Source organism: Ovis canadensis, chromosome 3, assembly GCF_042477335.2.
Source record: "Ovis canadensis isolate MfBH-ARS-UI-01 breed Bighorn chromosome 3, ARS-UI_OviCan_v2, whole genome shotgun sequence".
Taxonomy (NCBI): Eukaryota; Metazoa; Chordata; class Mammalia; order Artiodactyla; family Bovidae; genus Ovis; species Ovis canadensis.
The window spans coordinates 96,117,614-96,132,548 of NC_091247.1; the positions used below are offsets into that span (position 1 = coordinate 96,117,614).

Sequence of the window (14,935 nt, forward strand, 5' to 3'; positions counted from 1 at the left end):
ATGCTACTGGGGAAGAGCAGAGGGCAGTTGCTAAAAGCTCCAGAAAGAATGATGTGGCTGGGCCAAAGCAGGAATGGCACTCTGTAGTGGGTGTATCTGGTGGCGAAAGTTAAGTCCAGTGTTGTAAAGAACAATACTGCAGAACAACCTGGAATGTTAGGTCCATGAATCAAGGTAAACTGGCTGTGGTCAAGCAGGAGATGGCAAGAGTGAACATCAACATCTTAGGAATCAGTGAACTAAAATGGATGAGAATGGGAGAATTTAATTCAGATGAACACTATACCTACTACTGTGGGAAAATCCCTTAGAAGAAATGGAATAGCCCTCACAGTCAAAAAGAGGCTCCAAGATGCAGTACTTGGGTGCAGTCTCAAAAATGACTGAATGATCTTGGTTCGTTTCCAAGTCAAATCATTCAACATCATCAGGTCTATGCCCCAACCACTGATGCCGAAGAAGCTGAGGTTGACTGGTTCTATGAAAACCTACAAGACCTTCTAGAATTAACACCAAATAAAGATGTCCTTTTCATTATAGGGGATAGGAATGCAAAAGTAAGAAGTCAAGAGATACCTGAAGTAACAGATAAGTTTGGTCTTGGAGCACAAAATGAAGAAGGGCAAAGGCTAACAGAGTTTTGTCAAGAAAGTGTGCTGGTCATAGCAAACACTCTTTTCCAACAACCCAAGAGAAAGCTCCACACATGGACATCACCAGATGGTCAATACCGAAATTGGATTATGTTCTTTGCAGCCAAAGATGGAGAAGCTCTATAGAGTGAGTAAAAACGAAGCTTGGAGCTAAGTGTGGCTCAGATCATGAGCTCCTTGTTGCAAAATTTAGGCTTAAAGTGAAGAAAGTAAGCAAAATCACTAGGCCATTCAGGTGTGACCTAAATCAAACCCCTTATGATTATGCAGTGAAAGTGATAGATATATTCAAGGGATTAGATCTGACAGAGTGCCTGAAGAACTATGGACGGAGTTCATAGTTCTTGTACAGGAGATGGTGACCAAAACCATCTCCAAGAAAAAGAAATGCAAAAAAACTAAATGGTTGTCTCAGGAGACTTTGTGAACAGCCGAGGCAAGAAGAGAATGAAAAGCCAGGGAGAAAGAAAAAGAAATAGCCAAGAGAATGCAGAGTTCCAGAGGATAACAAGGAGAGATAAGGCCTTTCCTGATGAACAGTGCAAAGAAATAGAGGAAAACAATAGAATAGGAAAACCTAGAGATCTTGTTAAAAAAAGTGGAGGTATTAAGGGAACATTTCATGTGAGGATGGGCATTATAAAGGACAGAAATGGTTGGACCTAACAAACAGAAGAGATTAAGAAGAGATGGCAGGAATACACAGAACTATACAGGAAAGGGCTTACTGACTCGGATATTCACCATGGCGTGGTGACTCACCTACAGCCAGAAATGTGAAAATCAAGTGGGCCTGAGGAAGCATTACTACGAACAAAGCTAGTGGAGGTGATGGAATTCCAGCTGAGCTATTTAAAATCCTAAAAGATGATGCTTTGAAAGTGCTACACTCAATATGTCAGCAAATTTGGAAAACTAGGCAGTGGCCACAGGACTAGAAAAGGTTAGTATTCATTCCAATCCCAAGGAAGAGTTATGTCAAAGAATGTTCAAACTACCATAAAATTTATTTCATTTCACATGCTAGCAAGGTTATGCTCAGAATCTTTCAAGCTAGGCTTCAGCAGTGGTTGAACCAAGAACTTCCAGATGTACAAACTGAGTTTAGAAATGTCAGAGGAACAAGAGATCAAATTACTAACATTTGTTGGATTATGAAGAAAGCAAGGAAGTGCCAGAAAAACATCTGTTTCATTGACTAAGCTAAAGCCTTTGACTGGGTGGATCACAACAAACTGTGGAAAATTCTTAAAAGAGATGGAAATACCAGACCATCTTACTTGTTTCCTGAGAAACCTGTATGCAGGTAAGAAGGAACAGTTAGAACTGGACATGGAACAATGGACTGGTTCCAAACTGGGAAAGGAGTACATCAAGGCTGTATATTGTCACCCTGCTTACTTATGGGCAGAGTACGTCATGCGAAATGCTGGGTTGGATGAATCACAAGTTCGAATCAATATTGCTGGGAGAAATATAAACAGCCTCAGATGTGCAGATAATACCACTACAATGGCAGAAGGTGAGAAGCAAATAAATAGCCTCTTGATGAGGGTGAAAGAGAATGAAAAAACTGGCTTGAAACTCAACATTCAAAAAACCAAGATCTTAGCATCTGGTCCCATCACTTCATGGCAAATAGATGGGAAAACAATGGAAACAGTGATAGACTTTATTTTCTTGGGCTCCAAAATCACTGCAGACAGTGATTGCAGCTGAAATTAAGATTCTTGCTCCTTGGAAGAAAAGCTATGATGAACCTAGACAGGATGTTAAAAAGCAGAGATATTACTTGGCTGACAAAAGTCTGTATAGTCAAAGCTATGGAATTTCCAGTTCAGTTCAGTTCAGTTCAGTTGCTCAGTCGTGTCCGACTCTTTGCAACCCCGTGAATCGCAGCACGCCAGGCCTCTCTGTCCATCACCAACTCCTGGAGTTCACTCAGATTCACGTCCATCCAGTCAGTGATGCCATCCAGCCATCTCATCCTCGGTCGTCCCCTTCTCCACCTGCCCCCAATCCCTCCCAGCATCAAAGTCTTTTCCAATGAGTCAACTCTTCGCATGAGGTGGCCCCAGGGCTGATCTCCTTCAGAATGGACTGGTTGGATCTCCTTGCAGTCCAAGGGACTCTCAAGAGTCTTCTCCAACACCACGGTTCAAAAGCATCAATTCTTCGGCGCTCAGCCTTCTTCACAGTACAACTCTCACATCCATACATGACTACTGGAAAAACCATAGCCTTGACTAGATGCACCTTAGTCGGCAAAGTAATGTCTCTGCTTTTGAATATGCTATCTCGGTTGGTCATAAGTTTTCTTCCAAGGAGTAAGCGTCTTTTAATTTCATGGCTGCAGTCACCATCTGCAGTGATTTTGGAGCCCCCCAAAATAAAGTGTGACACTGTTTCCACTGTTCCCCCATCTACTTCCCATGGAATGATGGGACCAGATGCCATGATCTTCGTTTTCTGAATGTTGAGCTTTAAGCCAACTTTTTCACTCTCCTCTTTCACTTTCATCAAGAGGCTTTTGAGTTCCTCTTCACTTTCTGCCATAAGGGTGGTGTCATCTGCATAGCTGAGGTTATTGATATTTCTCCCGGCAGTCTTGATTCCGTCTTGTGCTTCTTCCAGCCCAGCATTTCTCATGATGTACTCTGCATATAAGTTAAATAAGCAGGGTGACAATATACAGCCTTGACGTACTCCTTTTCCTATTTGGAACCAGTCTGTTGTTCCATGTCCAGTTCTAACTGTTGCTTCCTGACCTGCATACAGATTTCTCAAGAGGCAGGTCAGGTGGTCTGGTATTCCCATCTCTTTCAGAATTTTCCACAGTTTATTGTGATCCACACAGTCAAAGGCTTTGGCATAGTTAATAAGGCAGAAATCGATGTTTTTCTGGAACTCTCTTCCTTTTTCGATGATCCAGCGGATGTTGGTAATTTGATCTCTGGCTCCTCTGCCTTTTCTAAAACCAGCTTGAACATCAGGAAGTTCACGATTCATGTATTGCTGAAGCCTGGCTTGGAGAATTTTGAGCATTACTTTACTAGCATGTGAGATGAGTGCAATTGTGCAGTAGTTTGAGCATTCTTTGGGATTGCCTTTCTTTGGGATTGGAATGAAAACACTTTTTCCAGTCCTGTGGCCACTGCTGAGTTTTCCAAATTTGCTGGCCTATTGAGTGCAGCACTTTCACAGCATCATCTTTCAGGATTTGAAACAGCTCAACTGGAATTCCATCATTTCCACTAGCTTTGTTTGTAGTGATGCTTTCTAAGGCCCACTTAACTTCACATTCCAGGATGTCTGGCTCTAGATGAGTGATCACACCATTGTGATTATCTGGGTCGTGAAGATCTTTTTTGTACAGTTCTTCTGTGTATTCTTGCCACGTCTTCTTAATATCTTCTGCTTCTGTTAGGTCCATACCATTTCTGTCCTTTATCGAGCCCATCTTTGCATGAAATATTCCCTTTGTATCTCTAATTTTCTTGAAGAGATCTCTAGTCTTTCCCATTCTGTTGTTTTCCTCTATTTCTTTGCATTGATCGCTGAAGAAGGCTTTCTTATCTCTTCTTGCTATTCTTTGGAACTGTGCATTCAGATGCTTATATCTTTCCTTTCCTCTTTTGTTTTTCGCCTCTCTTCTTTTCACAGCTATTTGTAAGGCCTCCCCAGACAGCCATTTTGCTTTTTTGCATTTCTTTTCCATGGGGATGGTCCTTTGAATTTCCAGTAGTCATGTACAAATGTGAGAGTTGGACCACAAAGAATGTTGAGTACTGAAGAATTGATGCTTTGGAATTGTGGTTCTGGAGAAGACTCTTGAGAGTCCATTAGACAGCAAGGAGACCAAACCAGTCAATCCTAAAGGAAATCAACCCTGAATGTTCATTGGAAGGACTGTTGCTGAAGCTAAAACTCCAATACTTAGGCCACCTGGTGGGAAGAGCCGACTCATTGGAGAAGACCCTCATGCTGGGAAAGACTGAAGGCTAAAGGAGAAGGAGGCAGCAGAGAATGAGATGGTTAGATAGCATCACTGACTCAGTGGACATGAATTTGAGCAAACTCTGGGAGATAGTGGAGAGCAGAGGAGCTTGCATGCTAGAGTCCATGGGGCTGCAAAGAGTTAGACTAGACTTGGCAACTGAACTAACACAATCGTAATCTTTTTTCACAACCTTATCACCAGTTCTGCTGATGCTCTTGTAGACTTCTTAACCTAACAGAGCTGTTAGTCATTTAATGTCTCCCAGTGTACTCTGAAAACAATAGGCACTCATCATCAAATGAATGAATACCCTTAGTGGGGGGTGGGGGGGGATCAGCTAAAACACATTCAACACATGGAACTCAGCGCACATTCTCGTCAGAGACACAAGGACACCACAGGAGATACAAGAGGACCACAGATAGGAGACATAAAGCTCCATAAAAATCTAGGTCCTTCAATGCCATCCCGACTCCCACCTGCAGAAGCCTTGGCAGATACTAGCTGTCCTCCCCTTCCAAGAAGCCCAAACCCAGGCCCAATTTCCCTTCCCTCCCCTTCAAACGGCATCCTCTATTTTGTCTTTTCCTCATGCTCATTGATTCCTGTTCCTTGGGACTGCTCGCCCCCACCCTACCATGCCATTTTCTCTGGATTTGCATCTTCTGCTCTGTCTCTGGGCCGTGCGTCTTCAACTATCCTCTTTCTGCAGCTCCTCCCTCACTGCCTTCTCAGGACCATCAGCCTGATCCTTCTCTGCCTTCAAGTCACCACTTTGCTCCCCACTTCTATCGCCAGCATGTTCCTGCAGGTATAGACAACCTCCTGGTTTCAGCATCCACACTACTCACTCACTCTATCCTTGTCCTTCCAGAAAATGCTGTCTTCCAAGCCCGTGATTCTGTCTTCACTGATCTTGCAAAACCCTCCACTCCTGGAATGTGTTAATACTGCCGGTGACATCCCATTATCCCAGAAGCCTAAAGCCCTGCGCTCTTCTCACAGCCCCTCATGTCCTTTAAACATAGATGCCCCCCCAGGAGAACAGGTTCAAGCCTTGCTATGACTAGGCTTTCCCTCAGAGGCCTTGTTCAACCACCAGGCCTCAACTATGACCCCTAATGCCAAAGTTGTATCTAGAAGCTCTGGATGGCTGTTTGGCAGGGCCAAAGTCTTAACACATCTGAAACTGACCTCTTCGTATTTCCCTGGTGGTCCACTGGTGAAGAGTCCACCTCCCAGTGCAGGGGACGCAGGTTCAATCCCTGGTAGGGGAACTAAGATCCCGCATGCCACAGTGCCACAGGGCAACTGACCTGTGTGTGGCTGTGAAAGAAAGCCTGTGTGCCACAGCGAAGACCCAACGCAGCCAAATGGTTTTTTAAATTGCTAATAATAGTAATAAAATTGACCTCTCAAGTCTCTGTGATGTTCTTTCTCCTGTGGCTGTTGATGGCCCCGTCATTCTGTTGGCCACATCCTGACACCTGCCAAGGCTGGGCTTCACCTTAGTGTCCTCAATCCGGCCTCCCCTTTCCAAGATTGTTAGCGGTCCGCACTGCGCAGTTGCCCAGGCTGCACACTGACGTAGACCAACATGTGGGCCTTGATCACTGGCATGGACTCCCCGCGGCCAGGAGAGGACCACAGCAGGGCCTTCTAGAGCCAGGGGCCCAGGCAGAGGCCTCTCACATTCTGGCCTAAAAAATGAGAACTTGCAGGAAGTTAAGTGACTTTCACAAGACCAGCAGCTAGGAAGTGGCAGAACCCAGACTCAAACCAGGTATGTCTGATAGAAAAGCCTGTGCCCTGTGCAAATATACCCCCGCTTCTTCTGTACCTTAAGAGACATGTATCCAACGGATACATATTGTTCTCGCTGGCAGGAATCTACCCGCAAGCTGAGCTTAAGGCGTGGCTGGCAGCCTGAGGGTCGACGAGCACAAGAGACATAGGACAGGACGACTGCAGGAAGACGAGCTTTTCAGAGCTTTTTGACAGGTATCAATACATGAAAGTCTGCATTCTAGCCCCCATTTTATCTTTCCACTCACCTCACTGAAGACAATCTCCTTATCCAGATAATCTTCCTTAAACCAAAAGAGATGATACTATTTCCCGATAACACTCCTCAAAGCTCTCCACCTGGCATAGCTCTCAGGTTAAGGTGCACCACCCTAACTCTGTCAGAGGCGCTGCAGGCTCTGGCCCCAGCTCACTCTCTGTCTGACGATCTCCTCAGTGGCCCCCCTCACTCGAGCCAAGTGGCTTCTCACACATGAAGGTGCTTTCAGGCTAATGGTAGGGCAAATAATACCACCATGAGCTCACTCCTTTCGAAATTTCGAAATCCTTAAAATATTTACATAAACTATAAAACTACTCCAAATAAATTATCAATAAGAATAAAAAGATCAACAAGGTTTTACTCAAGAAAGTGAATAAAGTCGAGTTACCTGAAACCAAAGATGAGCTTTTACTGCACAGTCACGTCTAACTCTTTGCAACTCCATGACTACACAGTCCATGGAATTCTCTAGGCCAGAATACTGGATTGGGTTGTGGTTTCCTTCTCCAGGGGATCTTCCCAACCCAGGGATTGAATCCAGGTCTCCCAAATTGTGGGCGGATTCTTTGCCAACTGAGCCACCATGCAATTCTGAAGAATATCATTCAATTCAGTTCTGTTCATTTGCTCAGTCGTGTCCGACTCTTTGCAACCACGTGGACTGCAGCACGCCAGACCTCCCTGTCCATCACCAACTCCCGGAGTTTACCCAAACTCATGTCCATTGAGTTGGTACTGCCATCCAACCGTCTCATCCTGTCATCCCCTTCTCCTCCCCACTTCGATCTTTCCCAACATCAGGGTCTTTTCAAATGAGTCGGTTCTTCACATCAAGTGACCAAAGTATTGGAGTTTCAGCTTCAACATCAGTCCTTCCAATGAACCCCCAGGACTGATCTCCTTTAGGATGGACAGGCTGGATCTCCTTGCAGTCCAAGGGACTCTCAGAAGTCTTCTCCAACACCACAGTTCAAAACCATCAATTCCTCGGCGCTCAACTTTCTTTGTAGTCCAACTCTCACATCCATACATGACTACTGGAAAAACCATAGCCTTGACTAGACGGACCTTTGTTGACAAAGTAATGTCTCTGCTTTTAAATATGCTGTCTAGGTTGGTCATAACTTTCCTTCCAAGGAGTAAGCGTCTTTTAATTTCATGGCTGCAGTCACCATCTGCAGTGATTTTGGAGCCCAGAAAAATAAAGTCTGACATTGTTTTCCCATCTATTTCCCATGAGGAGATGGAACCAGATGCCATGATCTTCGTTTTCTGAATGTTGAGCTTTAAGCCAACTTTTCACTCTCCTCTTTCACTTTCATCAAGAGGCTTTTTAGTTCCTCTTCACTTTCTGCCATAAGGGTGGTGTCATCTGCATAGCTGAGGTTATTGATATTTCTCCCACCAATCTTGATTCCAGCTTGTGTTTCTTCCAGCCCAGCGTTTCTCATGATGTACTCTGCATAGAAGTTAAATAAGCAGGCTGACAATATACAGCCTTGACGTACTCCTTTTCCTATTTGGAACCAGTCTGTTGTTCCATGTCCAGTTCTAACTGTTGCTTCCTGACCTGCATACAGATTTCTCAAGAGGCAGGTCAGGTGGTCTGGTATTCCCATCTCTTTCAGAATTTTCCACAGTTTATTGTGATCCACACAGTCAAAGGCTTTGGTATAGTTAATAAAGCAGAAATAGATGTTTTTTCTGGAACTCTCTTCCTTTTTCGACGATCCAGTGGATGTTGGCAATTTGATCTCTGGTTCCTCTGCCTTTTCTAAAACCAGCTTGAACACCTGGAAGTTCACGGTTCATGTATTGCTGAAGCCTGGCTTGGAGAATTTTAAGCATTACTTTACTAGCGTGTGAGATGAGTGCAATTGTGCGGTAGTTTGAACATTCTTTGGCATTGCCTTTCTTTGGGATTGGAATGAAAACACTTTTTCCAGTCCTGTGGCCACTGCTGAGTTTTCCAAATTTGCTGGCCTATTGAGTGCAGCACTTTCACAGTATCATCTTTCAGGATTTTAAATAGCTCAACTGGAATTCTATCACCTCCACTAGCTTTGTTCATAGTGATGCTTTCTAAGGCCCACTTGACTTCGCATTCCAGGATGTCTGGCTCTAGGTGAGTGATCACACCATCGTGATTATCTTAGTTATGAAGATCTTTTTTGTACAGTTCTTCTGTGTATTCTTGCCACATCTTCTTAATATCTTCTGCTTCTGTTAGGTCCATACCATTTCTGTCCTTTATTGAGCCCATCTTTGCATGAAAAGTTCCCTTGCTATCTCTAATTTTCTTGAAAAGATCTCTAGTCTTTCCCATTCTATTGTTTTCCTCTATTTCTTTTCACTGATTACTGAGGAGGCTTTCTTATCTCTTCTTGCTATTCTTTGGAACTGTGCTTTCAAATGGGTATATCTTTCCTTTTCTCCTTTGTTTTTCATTTCTCTTCTTTTCACAGCTATTTGTAAGGCCTCCTGAGACAGCCATTTTGCTTTTTTGCATTTATTTTCCATGGGGATGGTCTTGATCCTTGTCTCCTGTACAGTGTCATGAACCTCCATCCGCAGTTCATCAGGCACTCTATCTATCAGATCTAGTCCCTTAAGTATATTTCCCACCTCCACTGTAATTGTAAGGGATTTGATTTAGGTCATACCTGAATGGTCTAGTGGTAAGGCAATAAACGAGGTAATATTATGGTATAACAAGGAAAAATTAATTAACATTTTGTTTTTAAATTAATAAATTTCATTTATAGTGAGGTTTTGTTGTTCAGTTGTTAAGTTGTGTCCAGCTCTTTGCAACTTCATTGACTGCAGCACACCTGGCTTCTCTGTCCTTCACCAACTCCTGGAGTCGACTCAAACTCAAGTCCATTGAGTCAGGGATGCTATCCAAAACAGTCTCATCCTCCGTCGCCCCTTCTCCTGCCCTCAGTCTTTCCCAGCATCAGGGTCTTTTCCAGTGAGTCAGCTGTTCTCATCAGGTGGCCAAAGTATTGGAGCTTCAGCTTCAGCATCAGTCCTTCCAGTGAATAATCAAAGTTGATTTACTTTAGAATTGACTAGTTTGATCTCCTTGCTGTTCAAGGGACTCTCAGGAGTCTTCTCCAGCACCACAATTCAGAAACATCAGTTCTTCAGTACTCATCCTTCTTAATGGTCCAGCTCTCTCATCCATACATGATTACTGGAAAAACCATAGCTTTGTTGGCAAAGTGATGTCTTTGCTTTTTAATACGCTGTTTAGCTTTTTCTTCCAAGGAGCAAGCATTTTTTAACTTCATGGCTGCAATCACCATCCACAGTGATTGTGGAGCCGAAGAAAATAAAGTCTGTCACTGTTTCCATTCTCTCCCCATCTATTTACCATGAAGTGATGGGACTGGATGCTATGATCTTAGTTTTTTGAATGTTGAGTTTCAAACCAACTTCTTCACTCTCTTTCACCCTTATCAAGAGGCTCTTTAGTTCCTCTTCACTCTCTGCCGTTAGAGTGGTATCATCTGCATATCTGAGGTTGTTGATATTTCTCCTGGCAATCTTGATTTCAGCCTGTGCTTCATCCAGCCCAGCATTTCACATGATTTACTCTGCATATAAGTTAAATAAGCAGGGTAACAATATACAGCCCTGATGTACTTTTTTCCCGATTTGAAACCAGTCTGTTGTTCCATGTCTGCTTCTAACTGTTGCTTTTTGACCCACAAACAGGTCTCTCAGAAATCAATAAGATGGTCTGGTATTCCAATCTTTTGAAGAATTTTCCACAGTTTGTTGGGATCCACACAGGCAAAGGCTTTAGCATTTCAGAGCAGTTTTAGGTTTATAGAAAAACTAAGCATAGTGTTCCCATATACTCACCTCATCCCCTGCTATTTTCCCTATTGTTAACAGTTTGCATTAGTGTGGCACATTTGTTATGACAGATGAGTCAATATTGATATAAAAATATGAACCAAAGTCTACAGTTTACAATAGGCATCACTCTTTGTCCCGTACACTCAAAGCGCTTTAACAACTGTGTGCTGGCATATATGCACCATGACAGCTTCCTACAGAATAGTTTCACTGCCCTAAACATCCTCTCTGTGCCGCCTGTTCATCCCCACTTCCCCTCCAGCCTCAGCCAGTCTCTTACCTTTTCTCACTGGTGTCTCCACAGCTCGGCCTCTTCCAGAATGCCGTACAGTCGGAATCCCACACCGTGCAGCCTTTTCAGCTTGGCCTCTTTCACTTAAAGTGTGCATCTGAGGTTCCTCGTGTGTTTTTGTGGCTTGACAGTTCATTTCTTTTTATTGCTGGAATCGACATATTTTAATTGCATGAACGTGTATGTTGAAAAAGGGAGGGAAGAGAGTGGTTTCTGTGGGTGTGCAGTGAAGTGTTTGGTGTGGACAGAGCGCCAGGTCTGAGGAAGCTCGGGGCATTGAAGAGCAGAGCCAGGAGTGGGGCAGGGGCGGGTTAGCGAGAAGATGCGGCGCGGAGTCTGTGTGCTGGTGGCGTGCTCCTGGCGGCTGGAGGAACCCTAAGAAGCACTGCGAAGAGACTTCAAGTCAGAGGTGGCCTGGAGTCTCCAGGCGGGGTCTCTGTTTTCAACGAGCGCTTGGGGAACTCTTCCACGAGAAGCCCACGTTGTTGGTCTAACAATTATAGTTACTCTTTTTAACAATAAAGCACCTTCAGATTAGCACATTTTAAAATTACTTACTCTTTAATAAACATTACACTCTGCAGGCAAATTAGTACCAAATCAGCCCATGACATGCATGCTCAGCAGCATGCTTTTATTTTTTTTAATTATTACTATTATTTGAGCTACAGTGGTTTTCCCCCTTGGCTTCTGTTTACTTAGCAGTTTAAAATTATTTTATTTATTGTTTTATCTTTTATATTGCTACTTAGCAATTTTTAAGACCTTTTTTTTTTTACCGTAAAATGTACATCAAGTAAAGTTAACAGTTTTAACTGTTTACGCATGTATATTTCAGTGGCATTAATTACCTCATATTGTAGTTCAATCTCCACTGTCCATCCCCAGAACTTTTTCATCATCCCAAACAAAAACTCCATGCCCACTAAACAATAACTCCTCACCTGCCTCCCTCCTACCTCCTAGCAACCGCCTTTCTATTTTCCCCCGCTATGAACTTGACTACTTAGGTTCCTCTTACCGGTGGAATTACATAGTGATTGTCCTTCTGCTTCTGGCTTCATTCACTTTGTAGTAATGTCTTAGAGATACATCCATGGACTAGAACGTGTCAATACTTCACTCCTTTTTAAGGCCAAATAATATTCTATGGTATGCAGAGTCGGACATGACTTACCGCAACAAATATGCATACCACATTTCATTAACCACATACTTTTGTGAGTTCTGCGTCTTTGGCTCTGGCTTTGAGCTCCTTCATGCTGCTAACTAACCCCTCCCACCATACACCTCTTTAAACCATACATTTGAAATAAAATCCTCACAATAAAATGTACAGATGAAGAAATAGACACATTTCAATCCTGTCATTCTGTGTGGCCACTTTGAAATGCCTTGTATGTTAGAACTTTTCAGTTGAAGACAAATTAAACCCACTAGAATCAGTCCTGAAAAAAAAATAGGTAAAGATATAATTGCAATTTCTGGAATTCATTGTGAAAGACACTTTCATGAATCTCCGCCACACTTAGTCATTTGTTTGTTCTCTTCCTATTGGAATTCTTTTTCCATGAGTTATGACTAAAGATGACATATCTGGCTATACTGTTAACTGAACATGAAAATGCAAAGAAAATCTTTTTGACAAATTTGCAGAAATTAAAGACATAAAAAAGAAATTGTAATGTTATTTTTTATTACCATGATAGACCAACATGTAGGTATAAATTTGCCATCTTTCTAAAAGGCATATATTACTATAATTTAAAAGTATTAATCCATTTTTTCTTTTTTGTGCTATAACTTTACTTTTCTTTTTTACATTTTCTTCCAAATATAAAATGCTTCCAAGTTTTATATGTACAAATGTATGTATATGTAGCAGATTAAATAATGTACATTTATTACTACAAAAGTAATATGCCATAATGACTAATGGTTGTGAATGCTATGAATTACATAAAATCAATTGTTGATAATTTACAAAGAACTATAAATTTAATGACAGTTAGTACAAAGACTGAAAGACAGTGTTAATTGGATAACCTTAGAAAGAACCTATATTCTTTTTGAACTGAAAGAATATTCTTAGTGAGCTTCGATCCAAACCTAAGAAGGAATATGATGAGAAAGAAACTGTTGAAAAAAAAATTAACTACTCATTTTATTTTACTAATCTGACTTCAAACAATGGTCTTTATAAAAAATACTTTAAAGAAAAAATTTATACTTTTATGATTTTAAAATAATGTGGGATTCCCCTGGTGGTTCAGTGGTTAAGAATCTACCTGTTAGTGCAGGTTCAATCCCTGGTCCAGGAAAAGTCCACATGTCACAGGGCAGCTAAGCCTATGCATCCCAACTACTGAGCCCGTGTGCTATAACTATTGAGCCCGTGTGCTACAGCTACTGAGCCCGTGTGCTATAACTAACTACTGAGCCCGTGTGCTATAACTACTGAGCCCGTGTGCTATAACTACTGAAGCCTGTGTTCCAGAGCCTGTGCTCTACAACAAGAGAAGCCGCGGCAACGAGAAGCCCATGCATCGCAACTAGAGAGTAGCCCCTCTGCCTGCCACAACTAGAGAAAGCCTACCCGAAGTAACACAGATCCAGAGCAGCCATAAATAAAAATAAATACATGAAATAATGTGAAGCATAAAAATAAGATTAAATCTTAATTCTAATCTTTATAGAATTGTTTGGTACTAACATTGGTAACTTTGGACATGCTAATCTTTAAGAACTAAATTAATTTTATTTAATCACATTTAGGTCATGAGGCTTTCAAGAGAAAATACTATTTGGGAATTCTGTAGGTTACATTTGGATGAATTAAAACATCATCAATATACATTTCTACCTCCAAAACATTGCGAGGAGAAAAAACTCCAAGATTATGTACCATTATCCATGTTCAGTGAGCTTCAATCCAAACATAATAAAGAATATGATAAAAAGAGAAACTGTTGGGAAAAGTTCTCATTTGTTTTACTAAACTGACTTCTATACAATGGCCTTTATAAAGGCCATTATGTTGGCAATTTGATGTCTAGTTCCTCTGCTTTCACTAAATCCAGCTTGTATATCTGGAAGTTCTTGGTTCATATACAGCTGAAGCCTAGCTTGAAGAGTTTGGAGTATGACCTTGTTAAGCATGTAAAATGAGTACACTTTTTCTGTAGTTTCAATATTCTTTGGCATTATCCTTCTTTGGGATTGGAACGAAAACTGACATTTTCCAGTTCTGTGGCCACTGCTGAATTTTCTAAATTTGCTGGCATATTGAATGCAGCACTTTAACAGCATCATCTCTTAGGATTTGAAATAGCTCAGCTGGAATTCCATCACCTCTACTAACTTAATTCATAGTAGTGCATCCTAAGGCATGCTTCACTTCACAGTCCAGGATATCTGGCTCTAGGTGAGTGACCATACCATGGTAATTATCTGGGTCAAGAAGACCTTCTTTGTATAGTTCTTCTGTGTCTTCTTGCCACCTCTTCTTAATGTCTTCTGCTTCAGTTAGGTCCTTGCCGTTTCTGTCATATGCATATATTTACCTATACATATTTTTTGATGAGCCATTTGAGAATTCATTGCAAACATCAGGACACTCTTCTCTAAGTCCTTCTGCCTGTGTCTACTAAGAATAAGGTTATCCTTCGTAACGACATAATTATTGCGCTCAGAAAATTTAGCGTCAATATAATATTATCTAATATAAACATCATATATTAAGTCATACCCAGTGGTTGTCATAATGTCCCTTGTAACTACGATTTCCCCATAAACCCAGAATCACACAGTGCATCCGTTGTGATGTTTCTTTCATCTCCTTTATTGCTGCCACTGTTGCCCTGTCTATCCCTTTTTTCTGTGATATTGTTATCTTTTAAGAGTTCAAGTCAATTGCTTTGCAGAGTGCCTTTCGATTTTGGTTTGTCTGTTTCTTCGTTATTAGGTTCAAGCCAAGACCATTTGACAGGAATCTTACCCAGACAATGTGTCTTTTTCAATGCCTCACAGGGGGAGGTACTCTTGTCCTATTAATG

At 41.8% G+C, this 14,935-nt stretch overlaps 1 long non-coding RNA gene across 1 annotated transcript; it reads left to right on the forward strand.

The window, feature by feature from the left end:
* Window positions 1-5,378: 5,378 nt before the first annotated feature.
* On the forward strand, window positions 5,379-13,840 carry LOC138437094 (uncharacterized). The gene is made up of 3 exons (XR_011255766.1): window positions 5,379-6,436; window positions 6,540-6,654; window positions 10,893-13,840. It is a non-coding gene; the product is annotated as an uncharacterized lncRNA (long non-coding RNA).
* The last annotated feature ends 1,095 nt before the right edge of the window (window positions 13,841-14,935 follow it).